The sequence below is a fragment of the Ovis aries genome, chromosome 25, assembly GCF_016772045.2.
Source record: "Ovis aries strain OAR_USU_Benz2616 breed Rambouillet chromosome 25, ARS-UI_Ramb_v3.0, whole genome shotgun sequence".
Lineage (NCBI taxonomy): Eukaryota > Metazoa > Chordata > Mammalia > Artiodactyla > Bovidae > Ovis > Ovis aries.
Window position 1 is genome coordinate 6,971,552 of NC_056078.1, and position 5,663 is coordinate 6,977,214.

The window sequence follows — 5,663 nt, forward strand, 5'->3', positions numbered from 1 at the left end:
CAGAGAGTTAATAGTCATTCCAAGCACTCTTTGATAATGGGGGCGGAGGGGAGAAAAGGAATACTGTTAACCATTAATCGAGGAAGATGCCGTAAAAGTTAGTATGGAAAATACGCAATTTGGGAGAGGAATTCACAGGCAAGGCGAGCCTGGTGGGGACAGAGGAGGAGAGGGAGCGGTGAGGCCATAAAGTTCATGCATACTTAGAGTGGGGATTTTTTTTATCCTTTTCCTTGTTACATTACACTGAGGGAACAGAGTAGGGATAACAAAATAACAAACACGGGAACATTATAAATAAAGCCAATTTTATTGGCTCTTTTTCTCCAGCCTCCCACAGCTGAGTGTGTCCTCTGCATGACTTCTTCTTTGGGCCTCTTTGGGGAGGAGAGGAGCCCAGACACCCCACCTTCCCTTGGAGAAAGCGTGACCAGAAGGCTCACCCTAGGAAGCCTCTCCTTAGGGCCCCCTTAGCCAGGGCCTTCATCCGCGACTCAAATCATCCTGCTGGGCCCCTGGGCAGCCTCACCTGGAGGAGAGGCTGCCCATTCGCTGCCCTGGAGAAAAGTAGTGTCGGCTTGTTGCCAGGTTATGACACAAGGCCCTGGTGCCCATGAGTGCTTTCACAGCAGGCCTGGCTCTGGACACAGGAGGACACAGGAGCAAAACTCTTGCTTTGCATAGGTTGCTCCCAGATACCCCAACAAAGTTTCTGGGTGCAGCACACAAGCCTGTGTATTTAAAAAAAAAACAAAAAGACAACTTTGTATCATGGATGAGGTTTCTACTTGATGCCCTGCACTTACTTTTATTGATTGATTGATTTGATTTTGGCTGGGTCTTTGATGCACCTTGACTTTCTCTGTGGCACAGAGGGCTCCTTGGCAGGGGGGATCTTCGTTCCCCGTCCAGGGACTGAACCCACATCCCCTGTAATTCTTTCCCACTGGACCACCAGGGAAGGCCCCAGCATATGTGTTTTTTTAAAGCCTAATTCTTCTGTGTAGCTGTAGTCGAATGGTCATCACCTGGAAGAGACAGGGTGGAGAAGAGAGCTGGGTTGCAGGGCTCAGAGTAGGTGAGGCATGAGTTGATGGACCAAGAAGATGACAGCCAAGATGAAGAGTGTGTGATAAGTGTGGATGGTCAAAAGGTTCTGGGCAGCACTGGAGCAATGCTGTGGGGACCTCATTGGGGAGACTACCCACTTCCCTCCCAGAAACTTGGAAAGACATGGTGGACAGTATAGATACCTTTGGAACCACTCCTTTCATCCAGTTCCTGGAGGGACACAGGCCAGGGAAAGTTGACTTCAGGGAGGCATGTCCCAAGAGCACGTGACGCTCATACGGTAACTCACCTACTTGTGCAGGCAGAGAGAGATGGCTTCTCTCCTGAGCTCTGTTCTCCACTTGCTCTGTGAATGAAGGTTTCATATTTTCCATCTGTTAAATGGAATAATAATTCTTGACATCTGCCTGCCTCACTTGGACACTATGAATAGAACATTTTCCCCAAGTGCTTTGGGCTGACGTTAAAAGGAACTTCCTAAACATTAGCGCACTCACTGCTAGATTTTCTTGGACACCAGTCAACTTAAATGGATAATAATAAATTCCTCTGCCTATCTTTGTTGAGAGATTAAAAGAGAGAAAAATCCCACAAGACTTTGGTTCTTGAATCCTCTGCTCTATAAAATCTCTTTTGGGAGAAGGGTCTGAGGATATACCCAGGGTTGTAAGATGGCAAGAGGTGTTTCTAGAATATTGTGGTTTTAAAATCCCCTTTCCTGAATGATGTAGACAAAAGCAGTCTGCAACAGAAGGAAAAGAATGGAGTCGAGTTGCTACTGGACTCTGGGACCATGTATAGACATGAGATAGATTCCTGGATACGTGTACTCATCGGCATTTATTCATTTCACCCATAGTAACTTACAGAGTGTTTATAATGGGCCCCCAACCACCAGCCCCAGGTTTTTTGCCACTGTCTGACCCAGAACCAACTCTCCCTGGCTGGACCCCCCCAGAGTCAGGCTGCCTGTCTTGCACCTCAAAACCCACTCACGTGTTCCCTCAATCTCTATGTCTATGGCAAGGGGGTGAGGGAACTTCCAGGCAAAAGGAAGTTGTTTTCTGGTCTGTGTGTGTGGTGTGTATATGCCTCAGACACACAGAGACTAAAGGGAGGAGGAAGGCCAGAGATGCCAATAACCACCCCCAAAAGCCTAAGATGGGAGTTCCTGGGGGTGAGGTTGTAAAGTCCGGGTAAAATTTCCATCTCCCTAAAGAGTTTGTAAGTATCTCAAGCATCAGGATCTGAATTCCCTTATATTCTGTAGGGTTGTTTCCACAACAGGGTTTTGTTGAATGGCAACTGAAGAAGTGACTTACTCAGTGGATTTGAGAACTAAATCATTTGCTTTTAACTCCTGCTGGTGTAGACAGATCCTGAAGGGGTTTCCTTGTTCTTGCCTCACCTGGGGGCCTGCCATTCCCTGTCTGGACTAAAAACAGAAGGCAAAGAACAGCAACAAAGACACAGCCTCTGAAAATTCAATCCCTAAAAATTAACCCTAGGCATTGACTCATGTCAGTGGGCCGCCGCTTGCCAAGGATTGTAAAGAGACAAGAGGAGGAACCTGACTGGAAATGCTCCTTGGATCTTGTGCTTCTTTTTTTCCTACCCAGGGGCTTAAAAGCTTTCTCAGCCTTTCCTGCATCTTCCATTGCCAGATGGGAACCCAGCGCATCCTGGGACTTACCCGAACACAGCCAGCATGTCATCAGGACATTTTACAAACAGATCCACCCAAGGATACAATGGGATGTCTCCCAACACAGGGAAGGTGAGTCTCGTGTTTGCCAGCAAAGACTGCCACCACTTACCTGGTGTGCCGTGAAATGGACTCCCACCCTAGGTGATCAGTTACACCTGCCAACCAACTTCAAGGGTCTCTTCCAACTTGAGATCCTTTATTTCCTGTGGTTTCAGGTTGGGGGACTTATAGAAAGAATGGTGATAAGGCAGAGATTCTGACCCCACAAGAAAGGACAAAGCTTTGATAAACACAATTGATTTGTGTTTATTTGTTAGGGCCATCCTAACAGATCCAACACGTGCCAGCTAATCCACTCCCTGGGGCTGAAACTGGTCGTACAGACACCTGGAAAAGCTTGACCACCAATGGCAGTGACCGCAGGCAGTAATGGCTTCCATTTGGCCAGTGTCCCTGTCCCTCACGGCTCCACCCCATCCTTCCGAGCACCTTCCGCGTTATCTGAAAAGTGCATTTGGTACAAAATGAGTGTGAAAGGCGCTCGCATAAAAGTGATTTTATGGCTCTGGCTTGGGTTTGGAAGCTAAGCAAACAGAAAGATCTCAAGAATAAAAGGGGCAATAAAATCATTACATGCTGCTTTGAACTCATACTAAATACCATCTTTATTTCAAGGTTCTCAACGTGTCTTACCAACAAGTTCAGAACTGTCTTTGTTGCCCCCTTTAGTGGGTGGGGAAACTGAGTCACAGCTGGGTGAGGGCTGGAGAGCCTGCAGGGTTTGCTTCAAAGACCAGCTCTTCGGTGGGCCGGTGGGAGAGCACTCCCGACCACACCTTGTTTCTGAGGGAAATGTACAGACTCTGAGCCCTTGGTGTAAATCCTACCCACACAGCACACCTGAGATCCAGTGGCTGGCTGGTTGCCTCTGGAGTTAACCACAATAATAACAGCGCAGACCAGCCTTCATGCTTCCTGTACGTCGGGCACCACCCCTGCTACTTCTCACTGCAGTGCTGCGACATCGGTATTCTTATCGTCCTGTGTAAATTGGGACAGTGAGGTATAAGAAGGTGAATGCATTTGAAAGGACCCCCACTGGAGGGCATGGTGCTGGGTTCTGATCCCAGAGCCTGTACATTAACAACCAGGATGCTTACTTCTGAGAACAAGGACCAGGCCACCATTTTTGCTCAGAAGCCAGAAACTTTCATTTATCTCTCCAGTCTTTTTTTTTTTCCTTGGCTGCACTGGGTCTTAGTTGCAGCATGTAGGATCTTAGTTCCCTTGACCAGGGATCGAACCTGAGCCCCCTGTGTTGGGAGCTCGGAGTCTTAGCCACTGGACCAGCAGGGAAGTCCATCCCTCTAGTCTTCATCTCAGAATATGGAGAAGGCCAGGGACAGATTCTGACAGGTTTCCCTTAGAGGTCAAGGAAACAGTTTGAAAGACAATGAACAAAGCCATACGATGAGCCGGACAAGCATTTCTAAAATCACAAATACAAAGAATCCCCCTCCCAAACGACAAGAGATTGTTAAGATGTTGGAGAAAATTCTAAAGTAGTCATTGTTGGGACTTCCCTGGTGGTCTAGTGGTTAAAAATCCTCACTTCCACTGAAGGGGCACAGGTTCAATCCCTGGGGGCAAACTAAGATTCCACATGCCACACATGGCCAAAAAAAAAAAAGAGTAGTCATTGTTCTTGTTATTTTACTATTTAAAATTTGAAAATTGTCCCATTGAGTGCATTTTGATTGTCCAATAGGGAGATAGCTCAAGAGTTACAAAATGAAATACCACTGGCCCAAGCAGCACCCACTCTAGATGCCGTGGTGCTCAATCACCCCCTCCTGGTGCACCCAAAGCCCCTCCTGGCCCACAGGGGACTCTGGCTAGCTGCACAACAAACCTGGTTCCCTTTCCTCCTGGGAAAGCTGGGCTCCATTTCCCAGCCTCCCTTGCAGTTAAGTAAAAGCCACGTGACCATGTTCTGGCCAATGAGATGTATTCTGGCCAATGTGACTTCCGACCAGTGGGCGTTTCTCCACTGTCTTTTATCTTTGTCGGTCTCCTGGATGTGAATACTTGGGTGATTGATCTTGGAAGCCACATCTTGAGACTGTCTGAGGCTCCATCAGCCTGGATTCTGAAGGCCTCAGTGGAATGAAACTCTTTCCCCTGGTCCTGCTGCTGGTCGAACACAACTCATTTGCTGTTGATAGTCATCCTAATGAATAAATCCAACACATGGAAGCTATTCCAGTTCATGGGGCAGAAGCTGGTCAGGTGGATGGCTAAAAAATAATTGAACTCAGAATGGCTTCAGTGACAGTTACAATATGTTATAAAATGTCATAAAATGTTAAAATAACTTGCTTTACCTTAACTAATAGAGCAGTTTAGAGATAAGAATCCACCGTCTCCAGGCTAAAAATGAAAAATTCTCTAACTATCAACCCCTAACACAGTAGAAAGGAACCCGAGGCACAGAAACATCCCATTATTTTCCTTCTTTGTTGGGTTAGTGGTCTGTGATAAAACTCAACTTCTTCAGTTCCCTTCCTGGATACTCTGGGCTGAGGATGACAAATGGGTTTAGTCTGGAAGCCACCTCCAAATGATTGATGGTCACTACCTGCCCTGAGGATTCTGGGACCACATCAGGAAAGAGCACCGTGATTAGTCGACGTCCTCTGCCGAGCGCATCGAAAGGGGAGAGGCTGCCTGTGCACCCGCATCAGCCGCCGGCTCCCAACTACCTGTCCATGGGCAGACTCCCTCAGAATCACTTGGGATGCTCGCTCACAATTCAGTCTCCAAGCCCCCACCCTCTTTCTTACACGATTAATGAAACTCTCTGGGTGTGGACCCTGGAAAGCTA

General features: G+C 47.5%; 1 long non-coding RNA gene across 1 annotated transcript; it reads right to left on the reverse strand.

Moving 5' to 3' along the window:
* Positions 1–291: 291 nt before the first annotated feature.
* Positions 292–4,022, reverse strand: LOC132658675 (uncharacterized). Its single transcript, XR_009598602.1, has 2 exons — positions 2,889–4,022; positions 292–1,445 (listed from the first exon to the last, which is right to left on the reverse strand). It is a non-coding gene; the product is annotated as an uncharacterized LOC132658675 (long non-coding RNA).
* Between the last annotated feature and the right edge of the window lie 1,641 nt (positions 4,023–5,663).